The following is an 18,731-nucleotide window of genomic DNA, read 5'->3' as shown; positions in this document are numbered from 1 at the left end:
CAGGGTTAGAGAGCACTAACTGATGCAATGTGGACACCCCTACAGAATAGAATATGAGAAATTAAAACATCTCCTTTAGACTTGAAGAAGGCGCAGAATAATGAGGTGATAGATAAAAGCTGTTTTGATCAAAAAGTGGGAGTAGGGAGTAGTGATTCATTCCAAAATGGTTAGTGGTTTAGTGGTTATAACGGCTATATTGACAAAGACGTAACATGAAAGACTGATATATTCAATTTACAATCCTTTAAAATAATTCATATTTGTAATACAATGAGTAGAAAATTACAAAAATAGAAACTAAAATGAGAACCAAGGCCAGGTGTGTAAAAACAAATAAAGCTGTATTTTCATATTTTCACATTGCTAATACCTAAGTTAAGATCTGTATCGAATATGCCAAATAAATGCCCATAAATTGGAATTGGGTTGGCTAGTGAAAAGCACAACAGGTAAATGTACACAATAAATACATCTAGACATGTTTATTGCCCAGCAAACTGTTGATCAGCAGTCTTTCTGTCTGAACATTCACATCATTTTATTTCTGAGAAAATAATCTCTGAATATAGAAATTAAACTGTGAATTAGGGCGGCAGGTAGCCTAGTGGTTGGAGCGGTGGGCTCTAAATACCCGAGCTGACAAGATGAAAAATCTGTCGATGTGCCCTTGAGCAAGGCACTTAACCCTCATTTGCTCCTACTATGGCTGACCCTGTAATATGAGTGAATATGACTAAAGACAGAGTTGTAATTCTACTGTGCACATTAGACAACTGTGGAGGTGAATGGTGAAATACTAAGGATGAGCACCTGTCAATGTTAGGATGAAGTGAAGTGAGACGAGTTCAAGAGATTGGATACAGTTTGGATATTACAATTTCATTTTGGTTGTTTTACAAACCTCAAATGGAAAAGAAACCCTGCCACTGCAAAAGTATCTTTAATGCTGGTCTTTCCATCTCTCTCTCCATCTCTCTCTCTCTTTCCACTCTCTGTCTCTATTTAATTATGCTCTGTGAAATGTGGATTTTCCCTCCAGCATTGAAATGGTACGTGAATTATTGAGGTGTGTTAGTATAAATTATTATTACTAACTCCAGGCATTTCTCTCTCACTCACTCTCACCCTCTCACATACTCTCACCCTCTCACTCACTCTCACCCTCTCACTCTTTTTAGTCTTTGGACTGTGGCTCATCCCGCTCTCTTCATCTTTGTGTTTTCAGACCTCCTTCTTTCTCAGAATCCACCGTCTGACTGCATATATCCGTTCTTCTTTTTCCTTTCTTCCTCATTTTCTTGTTCTCCCTGCTCCTCCTTTACTGTCCCTCCTTTACTGTCCCTCCTTTACTGTCCCTCCTTTACTGTCCCTCCTTTACTCTCCCTCCTTTACTCTCCCTCCTTTACTCTCCCTCCTTTACTCTCCCTCCTTTACTGTCCCTCCTTTACTGTCCCTCCTTTACTGTCCCTCCTTTACTGTCCCTCCTTTACTGTCCCTCCTTTACTCTCCCTCCTTTACTGTCCCTCCTTTACTGTCCCTCCTTTACTGTCCCTCCTTTACTCTCCCTCCTTTACTCTCCCTCCTTTACTGTCCCTCCTTTACTGTCCCTCCTTTACTGTCCCTCCTTTACTGTCCCTCCTTTACTGTCCCTCCTTTACTGTTCCTCCTTTACTGTCCCTCCTTTACTCTCCCTCCTTTACTGTCCCTCCTTTACTGTCCCTCCTTTACTGTCCCTCCTTTACTGTCCCTCCTTTACTGTCCCTCCTTTACTGTCCCTCCTTTACTCTCCCTCCTTTACTCTCCCTCCTTTACTGTCCCTCCTTTACTCTCCCTCCTTTACTGTTCCTCCTTTACTGTTCCTCCTTTACTGTTCCTCCTTTACTCTCCCTCCTTTACTGTCCCTCCTTTACTGTCCCTCCTTTACTGTCCCTCCTTTACTGTTCCTCCTTTACTGTCCCTCCTTTATTCTCCCTCCTTTACTGTCCATCCTTTACTGTTCATCCTTGAGTGCAAACTCTGTCTGTCGCAAGTAATTCTCTTCACCTGTAACTAGCAACCCTATACTCCCTGTTCAATAATTTAGTTAGACAACTATGTGTTCTGGGAAGCTGTACATTCAAAACAATTTTCCAGAGATTGTTGTGGAATTATTTCAACACCTTTAGAGGCTACATGTACAGTATTTAAGCAGTATTTAAGCATATTTGAGACCTGACAGGCACTGCACTGAATTTCAACTTGTCTATTTATTTGATCTTTACAGCCATAGAGCTCCTATATGTCTATGATTCCATATGTAATTCTATGTTTGCAACAATCTATGCCTCTCCCTATTCCCTTGAGCATTGGGCCATCAATAGCACATCATCCTATCATTTACCATAGACTCCTAAACCCCAGTCTGTACTCTCAGAGGATACACAATATGAGTGCTTTAGTACCGGACAAGGTCTACCTCTCTTTCCTCCTACGCACCTCCTCAAAATCTATACGCACCCATCTGCTATCTATCTGCCAGCCTATCTCCACAGTTGACTCCTCCCTTCCCTTTCCCACCTGTCCACTGTCTTCTCTCCCTCCCTCCCTCTCCTGCTCTGTGTGTTATGCTTCGGCACAGTAATTTTCCGTTTGATTTCGGAGGTAATGCATTTTTTACAAATCAAAGAGGAAGCCAGGCCCCCACCCCCCCATTCCCCCACCCCCGATCTCCCTCTCTCGCACCCCTCAGCCCCCCAGGCCAGAGAGGAGATAAAGGAGCCCCCATCATTTCCTTGTTAGTTTTGATTTGGGCAGCACAGGGCTTTCAAGTTCCCCCTATCACCCCCAGAAACATTATAACTAGCAGCTCAGGGAATACTGCTCCTCATGCACACACACTGGCAGATACAGAGGCACACAGATAGACTAATGGAGTGTATACACACACAGACACACCGAGTCACAAGTATATACTCTACTCACACATACCAACACCAGTGTACAGGTAGAGACTGATAGTGATAATAATAGCACACACAATGAGGCGTTGTTGAAACCGTGGATACTAACTGAATCAATACACACACACACACACACACACACACACACACACACACACACACTCACACACACACACACACACACACACACACACACACACACACACACACACACACACACACACACACACACACAAACACATACATATTTATCGCAGGGCTGAAAGATACAATTTTCATTGTTTACCAAAGATGGAGACAAAGGCTAAAAGATACTCACAAAGAGGTTTGCACGTAGCATTGAGGACGAGCCTATAATGGACCAAAGAAAAGACCAGTCTCACACAGTAACTGATGGCCACCCAATACAACAGTATAGATGATGGATTACTCTAATCACCAATACCAAAAAAGGCAGAGCGTGAGACATATTGTCCCAGTTTTACACTGGCAACTATTGTTCCACTGTTCCACTAATACACCTATAATATGTGTCCTGGAACCCCATAGTACACCTGCACCTGCCTTGGAGTTCACTATTGAGCTTTTCTGTGAATGGAAATGAAGAATCAGATTCTATATGGTAATGAACTGCAGTTCACTAAATCATGGCTGACAGATGAGTGGGGACTTGAAACAGGGGTAGAGTGGGGACTTGGAACAGGGGTAGAGTGGGGACTTGGAACAGGGGTAGAGTGGGGACTTGGAACAGGCGTAGAGTGGGGACTTGGAACAGGGGTAGAGTGGGGACTTGGAACAGGCGAAGAGTGGGGACTTGGAACAGGCGTAGTGTGGGGACTTGGAACAGGGGTAAAGTGGGGACTTGGGGTAAAGTGGAGACTTGGAACATGCGTAGAGTGGGGACTTGGGGTATAGTGGGGACTTGGAACAGGGGTAAAGTGGGGACTTGGGTTATAGTGGGGAATGGAACAGGGGTAAAGTGGGGACTTGTGGTAGAATGGGGACTTGGAAAAGGGGTAAAGTGGGGACTTGCAGTAGAGTGGGGACTTGGAACAGGGGTAGAGTGGGGACTTGGGGTAGAATGGGGACTTGGAAAAGGGGTGAGGTGGGGACTTGGAACAGGGGTAAAGTGGGGACTTGGGGTATAGTGGGGACTTGGAACAGGGCTAGAGTGGGGACTTGTGGTAGAATGGGGACTTGGAAAAGGGGTAAAGTGGGGACTTGCAGTAGAGTGGGGATTTGGAACAGGGGTAAAGTGGGGACTTGGGGTAAAGTGGGGACTTGGAACAGGGGTAAAGTGGGGACTTGCGGTAGAGTGGGGACTTGGAACAGGGGTAAAGTGGGGACTTGTGGTAGAATGGGGACTTGGAAAAAGGGTAAAGTGGGCACTTGCAGTAGAGTGGGGACTTGGAACAGGGGTAAAGTGGGGACTTGGGGTAGAATGGGGACTTGGAACAGAAGAAAGACTGGTAATGGAGAAACTGTGGACAGAGAGGGAGCAGAGTGAAGAGTAGCAGCCAGAGATGGAAAGTGGACAGACTGACATTCTGGCAACATTTTGTCTCCAGTGGTGTCTAAAGATGGAAAAAGTGTAGGGTCTCAAAAAAATATATATATACATATGAGAAGAGCTACGCGTCTGGCCTCTCTCGCTCTCTGTTTCCAACAGATGAAACAAACTCTGTACATCTGTCTCATCTTTCTTTTTTGGTTGCCCCTGAAAATGCCCAACTGAACCCCCTCTCTCTATCCTTCTACCCCCTCTCCCTCTCCCTCTTTCTCTGTTCCTCTCTCTGGTTAGCTCTGACACTCTGGTCAGCCTCGGGGTGGAAGAACAGAGGGACTGTGGTATGGGTTTGTAAGAGGAGACGGAGAGGGGGATAGGAGAGGAGGGAGGAGGAGGGAGGGAGGGAGGGAGGGAGGGAGGAGGAGGGAGGGAGGAGGGAGGGAGGAAAAGTGCAGGAGGATGGAAGACAGGACCTGCTGGCTGTCCAAATGTTCAACTGGAAGGTGGAGAGGTCTATGGAACAGACAACAGTACAACTAGGATCAATGGTGGGAGAAATGGAGAGGGAAAATAAATAAACAAAAGTCAAAAGAGGAAGAGGTCAAGAAGAGAAAATTATGGAGAACTTGAAATGAGCCTGTAAAAATTACTATAAACCCAAACTGCTGAACCAGTTCAGAAACAAAATGTAATTTCATCAACAACAAAAAAGAAGACCATACAATTTAGGCCTATAAGCATTGGGTGCTTGAAAACTATGGGCCTTTTGGAGATATGTGTGTATGTGGATCGACATCCCCAAACAGCCATCCCACTGGGAACAGACCTCAATTCAAATTCTAGGCCCTATTTCACCTTAGTTCAACTTAATTTCATTGAAATTACGTGGAATCAACGTTGATCAACCAGTACATGCGGGGAAATAAAGGGGGTAAAGTTTTGTATGTGAATCCTAATGATGACGATTTTATTAAGAAAACTAACTGGTGTGTTTAATTATGAAGCTAAATTATAAATAAATATACAGTAGATTGGCATTTGGATGAGGAAGCCAATGTTTGGAAAACTTGCTCAAGTTAAGGAGATGGTGAATGGAGAGGGTTGCATGTGATATGGTATCACCACCTTACAGAATACCGGCCTTAAGATATAAGGAGGAAAATACGAAGAAAAAAAGAGGAAGAAAAAGTATCAATCGATAGGGTTAAATTATTCATCGTCATTAATTATCGATCGCTCTCCGCTGCCGGCTCGTCCGCCGAGCGCCAGAGTTGAAAGGAGGGAAAGCGCGCTTTATTAAAACCGGCTCGAGCCTCATTGTTTCATGTCCCGCGGCAAAGAAAAAGCTCGAGCTTGGCTCTACCGGTGCCAGTGAAAAATCCACACAGACGCACACACACATTGCCCCCCTTTGCGATTTCCCTCTCTCCTTGCTTGCTCTCTCTCTCTCCCGACGCGCGGGAGAGCTTTGGGGAGCCTAGTACGGTGTTCACGGGGCGGCTGTGTCTCGCGTGGATCGATGAGGGATCAATGGCTCGCGCTGACTAATAGCCAGAGAGCGCCTTTGATCTCGCGGCTGAGAGATCAAAACGTGCGCGAAGAGAGAGGGAAGAGAGAGGGGAAGAGAAAGAGGAAAAGAAACTGCTCTGGCGAGCGGACCTTAAACTTCACACAAGCGGAGACACGCATATTCAAGTCTAGTACACACAAAGAGACACACGCACATACATGATTACGTCTACAAACATATATACGAAATATTATTCATGGTGAGGCAATTTCACAGAGTTTGATTAACTGCAAATGACTTTCAGATACAAAGTGTGTGTGCGTGTCTGTGTGAGTGGTTTGGTTTTACTATCCTTGTGGGGACCAGAGGTTCGGACAAGTGCAGACATTTCGCTGATCCCACAAGGAAATGGCTATTTTAGGTTTAGGGCTTATGTTTATGGTTACAATTAGGGCTAGGGTTAGGTTTAAGTTTAGGGATTTGGGGTTAGGGTTGATGTTGACTCCTCCAGACAGGTTAGGCCAGTGAGAACAGGAGAACCATCTGTTGTTTCTATAGAGCAAATGAGTGACCTATGGGCTCAACTTCACCCTATCCTAAAGGTAAACAGGGAAGGTGTGTGTGTGAGAGAGAGAGATTTGAAAGATACCAAAAGCTATCAAACTTGTTCATTAAAAACAACAGTTTTATGGAAAAATCTGACATTTGAACATAATATTTTCTTAGTTGACCAGAATGTAGCCAACTTAAACTCTGCATTGTTGTTTGTCAGATTAGGGGATCAAAATGCCATTCTATTTCCTATAGTGTGCACTACTTTCAGCAGTGCCTGGTCAAAATAGTGCACTTTAAAGGGAATAGGGTGTCATTTCGGACACAGACAGTTATGGGATTCAGAGGTCAAAGTTCAGCAGAAAAAAGACACCTTTAACTCCATCCTGCAAGACCAACACTGTACCTCCATGCTTTCAACACCTGTCTTTAGATGCATGGTGAGAAAAGCTGCCATTGTCAATGATTTCACCCCATGAGGAGATGCACTTGTTACAGACCCTTCTCTCCTCCTTATCCTTCCCTTCCCTGCTCTCTACCCCCCTCTCTATTTATCCTTCCTCCTCCCTGGTCAGTGAGTTACTCTCTCTATCGCTCTCACTTCCCGAATTAACCACTCAAGAAGTCACCACCGACTAAATCAATAGCTCATACATAAACCTTGCTATAATCACTCCCCCACTTGTCTGTCTGCCCCTCCCTCCCGTCTCTCATCCCCCTCTCTTTACCCTTTCACTCTCTTCTCTGACACTCTTTTCTTCCTCATCCCCTTCTGTGTCTTGCCAAGTCGCTTCTTTATTTCTTCCTCTTCCTCCTCTTCCTCTCCCCATTGTTCCATCAATACTGTATTGTATTACCCACTTCTATATTCAGTCCCCTGTTTTGTTATGATGACTCTAAAGAGTCCTACTCTCCCTCCCTCCATCTCCCACCATATTCTGATATATACCTGAGCCACACACACACACACACACACACACACACACACACACACACACACACACACACACACACACACACACACACACACACACACACACACACACACACACACACACACACACACATCATCATCATCACAAAAATGATTGGCCTAAAAGCAACATGAGAAGTAAAACAAAACAGCATATGCTTCTCCAGCTGTCAATTAAACCAATTCGTGTCACCCCTCTGAACGCTCAACTATAGATGACAACTTATCTCAGGTGCTTGTTAGCGCAGCATTGTACGGCCGTGTAATACACACTAATGATCAACTGAACTGAGGCAGGCCGTGTATCACCGTGTTAGTGTGTCAAGGAGCCATCAATATTACATTATGTCTCATGTTTAACTATGAAACACAAACAGTTGTTTTGGGCTTAAAGATATTGTATTGCCAAAGGAGCCATGTGCAGACATCCACATGCACAAGGAAAAAAAACACCGAATTTTTAAATTACACACACCCCTCTCTTCCCTCCTCTCTCTTTCTCTCTCCAAGTCTTTGATTCGCGTGCGGTTTGATCTGTGAGAGAGCGAGTTTTGTAAACACATTTTTCACGATCACATAGCCATGGGCAAGGGGAGAGCGAGGCGAGGAGGAAGGAGGGCGGGCGGGAGTGGGAGCACAAACACGCGGGGAAGGGGAGAGAGGGACGTTTAATGAGCGCGCGAGATGGAGAGATGGACTGACAGACATGTATGCACCGACTGACCAACAAACAGAAGCACACACACACCAGCAGATTGCCTTTGCCAAGTAAAGCATCAGAGGGGCTGACGAAATGTGAGGCAACACCGAGAAAAACGACTTATTTTATTTTTCATTATTGCTAAAAGATGACAATGTATTCCCCAATTTCACATTTCCTGACATTGAATTCAACAAAGTCCGAATAAAGCACGAGAGAGAGATAGATAGAGAGAGAGATTTCGTTGTAAGGGTCAACAACAAAAAATAGTTAAAAGTTGCAAACTGATTATGGGTAGAGAAATAACGGTACAGGTGTGAGCTTAACTAATAAAAGGACGCACTCTCACTCCTTTTTCACTTCGTTTTAAAATGTTCTCCCACACCGGCATCTGGGGTTCCTAATTCGTTTAGGTTCGATTGCTCCGGCAGTAATCGTGCTAACCCGTCGCCTCTGCCGACTCCTCTCCACGGGATGCGCCGACCGGAAGAGACTTTGGATCGGTATCGGAATAGAGCAGACAGGCGCAGAGGCACAGGCCGAGTCAGGCAGAGGAAAAGACAAAACAATTCAGCAATGCATTACATATCTATTACGAAATAACGTTCAGCAAACTATATGAATACTAAATACAGGCATAATAACCATAATCATAACGATAACGATAATGATAATAACCATTATAATAATAGTAAGCTATTAATATAATAATAATAACGCAATTACAAGTAAATATATAGGCTAATATCGGTAAGCCAAAAATCGTTTTTTTAGGGCTATAATTACCTACATTAAGCAGAAAGACTAAAACTGAGAAGGCCAATGGTCTTCCTGCATACTGCCTTGGTGAACCAGCCGATACCATTTATTTCTAAATAGTTGGTGGTAACATTTGTTTGTATTTTAGTGTTGAGCTATGCTCATTCATTTCAAGCGTTTTGAAATACCCCTCATCGTTTATTTATTCTAAAAACACTCCCCGCTCAAATCCCTCGCGCCAGTCATTAAAATGATATTATTTTCATTTCTCCGTTACTTGCTTTTTACTGCTTTTTAAAAAGAAGAATAGCTGGAAGGAGTGAAGTTGCTTGTCAGTAGGGTAAATTGAGGAGGTGTGTGTGTTTTTTCCTCGTATTTACTTTCTTTCTTCTCGCTCTTTCTCTCTCTGTCTCTGTCGGGGGAATTGTTCTCAATGTCCACAAACACATCGCAAATACCCGCCGGCCCCAACAGCATCGATTTCTAATTAGACGCCAGGATAATCGTTGGAGAGAGAGATGAAAAAAGGAAAGAGGAATAGCGAGATGGGCTAAATAAATATATAAACGAATTAGACGCGGGATTAATTGAATGAATATGAGCATTAAGAAATGATGAATGGTGGATTTATATATAGCTCGCCAGTTAGATAACAAAATGCTTGATGGACTAAGGAAATATCATGAAGGGGTAACAACCAAGGGAACAATTGTAATAATGACAGGATGACAACAAAGTATATTTAATAACGCGGTTCACTGATATGTTTTCATGGCTATCTACATACAAAAAACTAGCTATGGTAAAACATGTGAACCCTGAAAATGACTGGTCCGTAAAAAGAACACCGTGGTTACAATGACATGTAGTTAAACCATCCCAACCCATACAGTGGAAGAAGCATGACATCAAACATACACTATATGATAACGGTAGCTATTTATTTCCAAATCCCCCAAGTTATTTGAATTCGATTCAAGGGCACTTGGCAAATTAGTCCACGAGTCATGCCAACTGCTGTTACTGTCCTCTACTTGACATGAGAGCTCATCTTTGGATAGTGGTGGACATGTTGGAAAAGGAGAGGATATGTATCCAGTCACTACAGCCCAACCTCGGTGCAACACTGGAGCACCGGCTCTCAACAGTGGCACTTTCATACCCATTCAATACACTTCCTTGGATACCAAAATGAACAGTGACAACTGTCCATAACTGGTACAAGGTCATACAGAACATAAATTATTCCCGATTACCCATAAACAATGCCGATGCCATGTAAAGTATAGAAAATACCCATAACAAGAGGTATTGGGTAAACTTAGTTGTTTGGTTCATAATGGTTCATATGAAAAGGCAACATGGGAAACTAAACCTGGACCTAAAGGCACAACTACTGAACATCAAGAACTTCCGTCTTCCCTAAATCTCTGTCTCGTCTTCCCACTACCTCGTTCCATCTCTCCCTAGTTCATTCACTCTCTTCTGCTCTTGACAGAGTGTGACAAGGGGTTAGTCGAAGGGCTCAGGTAGCTCGTTTACTTTAATTCGCGTTTTATTATCTGCAGAGCGGCACCCTACTCTTCAACACGTACTCTTTCAAGCTGCTCCCTCTCTCATCCTGTTTTCTATCCATTCATCATCAACCTCTCTCTCTCTCTCTCTCTCTCTCTCTCCTCTCTCCTCCACTTTCAGGCTCACTCCCATATTTTCTTTTACATCTTGCTGTCATAAGCTCTTTCTTCCCCTCTCTCCCTCCCTTTCTTTCTTATCTTCCATCTCCTGCTCACTCAAGCATACAGTAATATTTGAAGCACACATCCAGTACCCACTCTCTTCCTTCATCGCTCCTCTGTCTCCTCTCCTTTGCTCTCTCTTTTCCTCCGAGTGTCCCCTCTCCATCCTTCTCTCCTTCATCAACCTCCTTGATCACCTTGTTCTCTATCTGTCCTCGGTTTCCCCCCTTTCCTCTTTCTCTCTCTCTATCTCGCTCCTTCCCTCTCTCCTCCGTCCACTCCTTGTGTCATAATGATGGTGATTAAGTACAGAATTACAAGGAGGGCCAAAGCAGTGAGTGCCCTGCCCCAAACATCAACACAGACCATTAATCTCTCTGCCACCACCTCCCAACTCTAACACACTCCCTCCTTCTGCCCAAGTCCTCTCTCTCTCTCTCTGCTGTCTCCATACATCCCCCTCTCTTCTTCACCTGCTGTATCACTCATCTCCGCCTTCATTTCATGCTGCTTCTTCGTTTCCTGTATACTTTTCCACGTTTTTTTCTAAATTCTGGGCTACTACTCGTTCATTTAATTCGTAGCCCATCCACATTTATAGTAAAACAGATTTGCTGGAATGCAAACAAGATGTAGATTCTAACAGATCTTTTTAAATTCGTAAAGATTTCGATCTAAAAAAGTATGAGAGGGGGAAAGAGTGTTGTTTTTCAGAAAGAGAGTCGGACGGTAATGAACCGTTGTTAGTTGTTCATTTCTTTCTGTCTTCATCCGGATTGGCCGCCGCCGGTTTGGGCTAGACGTTTGTTTGAAGTTCTTAGTCTTGTCTCACTACCGCAGCTTTTGCAAAACGGAAACGGCGGGTTGAACTCCCCCCAGAACCGTGTAGACAGGTGCTTTTCCTCTTCATTCCTCCTCCCATCGCCTCCTGTCTCTTCCCTTGATTTGATCGTTCATGTTTACCGAAAAGTAGCACTCTACAGATAAATAAGGGCAATTTGAATAGCCTAAATGTCTGAATGTTGAAACAACAAGCTCATAACATCAGTGAGCTATATCAATCATTAAACGGACACAAAAATACTGGTAACATTTCGTTTTTGTGTGTGTGTTTGATTTATAGGCATGATGTTTGATAAGTAGCCCACTGAAAAGTAATTAGTCAACGAATCATGTGCATTTTCACAATTTATGAATAAATGTTCTCCTTTTTGACAACCACGGAATTAATTGTACTATTATTATTATTGTTCATGTTATTATTATCATTATTATTGTTGCTATTATTATTAATAGTAGTAGTAGTAGTACTAATAATAATTCTTATTACTGTTATTATTATAGGCCAAACCCTAATTTATTTTCGTTCCTTGTCTGCCTAGTGATGGTTAAGCTATTCAGTTATTCTATGGACAATATTACAAGCATAAATGTGTTTGCTTCTTCGTTCTATTTTACTGGCCTGGATTACAATGACATGTACAATTCGAATTCTATCGAAATAGCAGACGAGAAGAATGGTCTTGGGAAGATACATTTGGATACATTATAATTGGTAGGCTACAGAAACGCAAGTCCTAATCTTGGGAAATTGTTTCTTAAAACTTTCTTCATTGAAAAACGATGGAAAAATTCACCAGCTGAATATCCACATAAGACTGTACGTGATGCCATTGAACGTGACCATGTGCCTAATAAACAACCTCAAAGTAAAGTAGCCTACGGGAAGGGAAAGGGTGTGGTCTGAGACACGTATAGGGGTTCTAGACACAGCGTGAAGCATGATGATAGTTTAAACTGTTTAAAACACTTACAGTGGTTACTGGATTTGCAGCCTTGTGGGGTTGAGAACGTGATCAAACCCACCATACCCGTGGGGAACCGAGAGGTGGGAGCTCCCATACAAATTGATAAAAGTAAGAGAGCGAAAGGAGAGATACGCTGTCCTCACAATTCACAATACACTTACTAAAGAAGATTTATGCAGTCTTCTTTTCCTCCATTTGAGACCCCCGGGGAACTAGGACTGCAGTGCTATGAGATGGGAGTTGTAGTTTTTGGGTCATCTTGATTCAACCTGGACACTTTCAAATTGGAGGTGAGTGTGACTTCAAAAGATGGTAATAGGACAAGCTCGTTGATGAGCATGGAAAGCGTGTAATGTAAAAATGTCTAAATGTGTATTCATAACGTCAATAAATGATGAAACAGCGTCAGGGGCGGAAATCCCGGGGGGGGACGGGGGGACATGACCCCCCCATCCTGGGAAAAATATGATTTGTCCCCCCCCCCAATATATCACTGAAACATAACTATGTAATTTAAATAATATTAATAATACGCAATGAAAGCAATTGTGCTGATTATAGACACTTAATAGCGCGTTTTTACGTTTCAAAAGATTGCGCCCTTTGCCTCACAATGGTTTGATCCACTGCCAGTTCCTTAGCTTGCTACGTAACTGCCGTGTGGTTCATCCAGTCAATCGCGCAGAGCTAGCGCGCAAATATTAACTATTAAGCTAGCTAGTACCTATTCCATTTATGTGGCGTCGTCAAAGATGGAATCAGCATGCAGATGATGTAAGTTAGTGCTTCAAAGTCCCTGTGATAAGGTTAGCGATAAACTGAAGTCCAAACTGAACAGAACTACACTCTCATCTACCATTGTCTTAAATATATTTAATGGTCTCGTTGCAAAAGCTAAATTGTCACAAGGGAACTTTTATTTATTTAATTTCACCTTTATTTAACCCGGGTAGCAAAGATTATAGCAAACACCACTGAAACTGAATTGGTGCTCGCTAGCTTTGCAAATTCAGCTATTGTTGGAAGCCAGCCAATATGAAACAAACTATTAAAATTACAAAAGGTTGCAGCATATGTTGTGTAAATGGTGAACTCATACAGCTGTCAACTCTTGTCATTTTAATCCGTTTCACATTTGCTAGCTACCTTTTAGATCGAAGCCCATATAGAATGATTGAAGATGATAGAAGCCCATCTCCTACTGTAAATAACCTACACACTGTGTGTGTGTGTAGCCAGCCAGCCAGCCAGCCAGGTAGAAAAATGTCAGAAAAATAAAAGACGGACATCAGAGTATTTTTCAATACACCAAAACGCATAGTAAGAACCCTAGTAGCCTAATATCTCAAAGACTAGTTGATAAAAATGTTCATAAGAAAGAAATGAAATTCTAATGGAAATGTTTCACAATGATGTCATTAGGCAGAGCAGGCAACAGATGGCACACAGACAGCAGAGTTGGGGACAGATATGCAGGGACAGACTGGCAGAGACAGGGAGTCTCAGGTAAGTTTGTTGAGTCTTTGTTTGGCAACATTATGAAAGGTTCTCAATTTTTTTGACTTGTAAAATAGGAACATAATTGGAAAATGCCATGGATACCCCCACTCTCAACTTAAACTGGTGACTGAACTAAGATTTGTTAAAGGCAATGGTATTGCTGTTGTGAGTAGTTGTGTAGTTTTGGGTACCGGAAGTTAGGAGTACGGCAAACACCTTATTTCTTTGGTTCCTCAATATAAATTTACCATATTACAATGTAGGCTATGTGTTACAGCACTACTTTTGGTGTCCCCCTCAGGAATTGCTCTTGAGAAAATTTCATGTAATTGTCCCCTCCAAAGTGGATATCAGATTTTCGCCCCTGAACAGCGTGAACAGTAAAAAAACATGGAAACACAAACAATGTTGTGGAGAGCAGAAATTCCTAATACAATCACAATGTATAATACCCGGATCATCACTATCAAAATGAATCTAGTACCATTCATCATATTAATAATCCTATCATGGGAGACAAATCATTCATTTCTACAATGCATATTCATTCAGCGATATCAGCAGAAAAATGAAACCTCTATCAGAAGTCATTTTGATAGCTATATGTATGATAGTCTTTCCTTCTATCAGAAGTCATTTTGATAGCTATATGTATGATAGTCTTTCCTTCTATCAGAAGTCATTTTGATAGCTATATGTATGATAGTCTTTCCTTCTATCAGAAGTCATTTTGATAGCTATATGTATGATAGTCTTTCCTTCTATCAGAAGTCATTTTGATAGCTATAGGTATGATAGTCTTTCCTTCTATCAGTGCACTACTGACTATTCATTGACCAACTGGCTTTGTGTCTGGCTGTGAGTGTGGTGTAACTGAGTGTGTTTGTGCAAATGTGTGTTTGTGTAAATGTGTGTGTTTGTGTAACTGTGTGTGTTAACCCTGTCTCTCTGAACTCCTGTGTGACTGTGTCTCCTCTCTGTACTGAGACCTCTCAGAACTCTTTGTTTCCAGTGAAATCAAAAGACCTTTACTACTCCTGCATCACACACACACAGCGTGCCCGCCAGCCTGGCCCCCGTCGGCCCTCGCCTCTGTGCGTGTCAAATGGAATCTCCACCTCAGTGCGTAGTACACCTGCTGTGCCGGCGTATAATACGCTGCATACAGTGAGCCTCGATGACGGATTACTGAATTAGACCAATAATGACAACTGACACTTCTGTTACCGCTCCCTGAGCCACCGCAGAGAGCAGGAGAGAGAGGTAAATAAAGAGCAGAGGGAGAAATACACAGACTGAGAGAGGGAGAGAGAGAGAGGGGGGACAGAGAGAGAGAGAAATAAATGAATAAATACACACAGGGAAAGGGAATGAAAGACAGAATGAAACAGAGACAGAGCAAGTCACGGATGGATTTGGGATTCTATTTCTGTGTTGTTCAGTAAAATAAATAAGTTCTGGCTCGTTCCAGAGGAACACTCCTCCCGCTGTCTCGCACTCACCCGTCCTCCCCCCAAACCTGCCTGCCATCTGTGGAGGATGAGGGTGAGGCAAGAGTTGTCCCATATTGCAGGGCTGGGGTCAATTACATTTGAATTCAGTCAGTTCAAATGAGATACAATGAAATCCAATTTATGAATTGAAAAGTGAGAGAGAGACAAAATGAAAAATTGATGATCCATTAAATGAATTTCAATACCTATTTTGAATTGACTGAATCCAGAAGAAATGGATCTAAACGGGGCCTGTCCTGTCTGAAAGCATGAGCTGTCATAACTCAGAATACCCCTTCAATAAAGCTCTAATGTGTTTAGAAATAGTTCATGAGTGCTCCAAGTAGGCTTCCCCTCCAACCCCATAGTGTGCAGGATGCCAACCCCCCATAGCTCCCCATGCCCAGCCCCACGCCCAGCCCCACGCCCAGCCCCAGGCCCAGCCCCACGCCCAGCCCCACGCCCAGCCCCAGGCCCAGCCCCAGGCCCAGCCCCACGCCCAGCCCCAGGCCCAGGCCCAGGCCCAGCCCGAGGACCAGCCCGAGGACCAGCCCCACGCCCAGCCCCAGGCCCAGCCCCACGCCCAGCCCCACGTCTCAGCTGAACAAGCTAAAGATGAGATGAAGCACTCCTGCAGTTCAAATGAATACATGAGCTCTCTCTCTCACACACACACACACACACACACACACACACACACACACACACACACACACACACACACACACACACACACACACACACACACACACACACACACACACACACACACACACACGCAACCGCTCATCATCAATGCATCAAGTTCAGTGACTACTTGTGTGAGAATGGCTAATATGGAAGGTAATAGAGAACGGCTGATGAGCACTGTATCTAGATCTTCCTATAGAGCTATATGGGACAGAAACACCTTGGAACACTACACTGTTCATTTGGTTATCCCTTTCCCCTGCAGACTCGCATAATAATACTGTGTCATCATTGTGGGATACAGACCTGGAGAATTTACAGAGGCAACTGAATGTGTGCTCAAGTTAATGTCCCTCTGGTTATTTTTCATGTATAAATCCTCACGGGATTAAAACCTTCACATAGCCTGTGAATCTGTGTGGGAACTACACAGAGAGACAAGGAGAGATATAAAGACGTGCTGGTCTGAGAGAAAGGGAGATTACTCAACTGGGACTGAGAGAGAGAAAGAGAGAGAGAGCGAGAGAGGGAGCTGGAGAGAAACAGAGTGAGAGAGCTGGAAAGAGACAGCAAGGGAGCGAGGGAGCAAAAGGAGAGCACAGAGGAAGGAAGACAGAAAGATATATTGACAAAGCCTAGATATACACATAAGTCACCCTGTGTGGCCTGCCTGCTCCCTGTATTTTATAGGAGCGCTCTGTACTGGCGGAACAAGATGACAGGCCAGTTCCTTCATCGGAAAAAAATGTCCCTCTCTTGCCCCCTCCTTCCCTATAACTCCTGTTTTCTGTCTATCCACCTCGATATCATCCTGTCACATCTCCGTCGCTTTTTTCCCTCATCCCCTATTTTCCCCCAACACTCCATTTTATAGGTTTTCTATGTCCACCCCTCCAGTCATGTATTGCTTTTTATATTTATCTTTCTGTCACTCTCTTAATCCCTCTCGTTTGCTCTCCCTGTTTCTTATTTCTCCATTTCTCTTCCTCTCCTCCTGTCCAATTTTCCACTCTCTCCCATTTCCCCCTGCTTCTCTCCATTTCCCCTTCTCTTCCACATTCATTTCCTCCATCCTTGTCGTATTATTCATTCCTCTATCCATGTCGTGCTATCCATCCTTTTTTACTACGTCCCTCCCTCCCTCCCTCCCTCCCTCCCTCCCTCCCTCCCTCCCTCCCTCCCTCCCTCATCTGTTAGGCTACTCCATCTCTCTATCACTCTCCCTCCACATCATTAACACAGACTTATCCTAACCTTTTCACTTCTGCCCTTTATCCATCTCCCTAAATACAATTCAATTCAAGGGGCTTTATTGGCATGGGAAACATATGTTAACATTGCCAAAGCAAGTGAAGTAGATAATATACAAAAGCGAAATAAACAATAAAAATTAACAGTAAACATTACACTCACAGAAGTTCCAAAAGAATAAAGACATTGTTGTGTTGTCATGTTGTGTTGCTACCATTGCTATGTTGTCATGTTTTTCTGCCTTGTTATGTTGTTGTCTTAGGTCTCTCTTTATGTAGTGTTCAGTCTCTCTTGTTGTGATGTGTGCTTTGTCCTATATTTATATTGTATTTATTTTGTTTATTTATTTTTTTATCCCAGGCCCCCGTCCCCGCAGGAGGCCTTTTGCCTTTTGGTAGGCCGTCATTATAAATAAGTGTTTGTTCTTAACTGACTTGCCTAGTAAAATAAAGGTTAAATAAAATAAATAAAAAGTACAAATGTCATACTATGTATATATAGAGTGTAACGATGTACAAATGGTTAAAGTACAAAAGGGAAAATAAATAAGCATAAATATGGGTTGTATTTACAATGGTGTTTGTTCTTTACTGGTTGACCTTTTCTTGTGGCAACAGGTCACACATCTTGCTGCTGTGAGGGCACACTGTGGTATTTCACCCAGTACATATGGGAGTTTATCAAAATCGGGTTTGTTTTTGAATTCTTTGTGGATCTATGTAATCTGAGGGAAATATGTGTCTCTAATATGGTCATACATTGGGCAGGAGGTTAGGAAGTGCAGCTCAGTTTCCACCTCATTTTGTGGGCCGTGTGCGCATAGCCTGTCTTCTCTTGAGAGCCAGGTCTGCCTACGATGGCCTTTCTCAATAGCAAGGCTATGCTTTCCTTAAGTTTGGGTCAGTCACAGTGGTCAGGTATTCTGCCACTGTGTACTCTCGGTTTAGGGCCAAATAGCATTCTAGTTTGCTCAGATTTTTTGTTAATTCTTTCCAATATGTCAAGTAATTATCTTTTTGTTTTCTCATGATTTGGTTGGGTCTAATTGTGTTGCTGTCCTGGGGCTCTGTGGGGTCTGTTTGTGTTTGTGAACAGAGCCCCAGGACCAGCTTGCTTAGGGGACTCTTCTCCAGGTTCATCTCTCTGTAGGTGATGCCTTTTTTATGGAAGGTTTGGGAATCAATTCCTTTTAGGTGGTTGTAGAATTTAACAGCTCTTTTCTGGATTTTGATAATTAGTGGGTATCGGCCTAATTCTGTATGCATTATTTGGTGTTCAACGTTGTACACGGAGGATATTTTTGCAGAATT

The 18,731-nt window shown here is 43.1% G+C and overlaps 1 protein-coding gene across 4 annotated transcripts in view; it reads right to left on the bottom strand.

The window, feature by feature from the left end:
* Nucleotides 1-18,731, bottom strand: part of LOC106577047 (ETS domain-containing transcription factor ERF-like) — a 117,318-nt gene that overhangs the window by 12,640 nt on the left and 85,947 nt on the right. The gene's annotated exons all lie outside the window — the stretch shown is intronic.

Source organism: Salmo salar, chromosome ssa02 (assembly GCF_905237065.1).
Source record: "Salmo salar chromosome ssa02, Ssal_v3.1, whole genome shotgun sequence".
NCBI classification, from domain to species: domain Eukaryota; kingdom Metazoa; phylum Chordata; class Actinopteri; order Salmoniformes; family Salmonidae; genus Salmo; species Salmo salar.
This window is presented reverse-complemented; position numbering and strand designations above follow the sequence as displayed.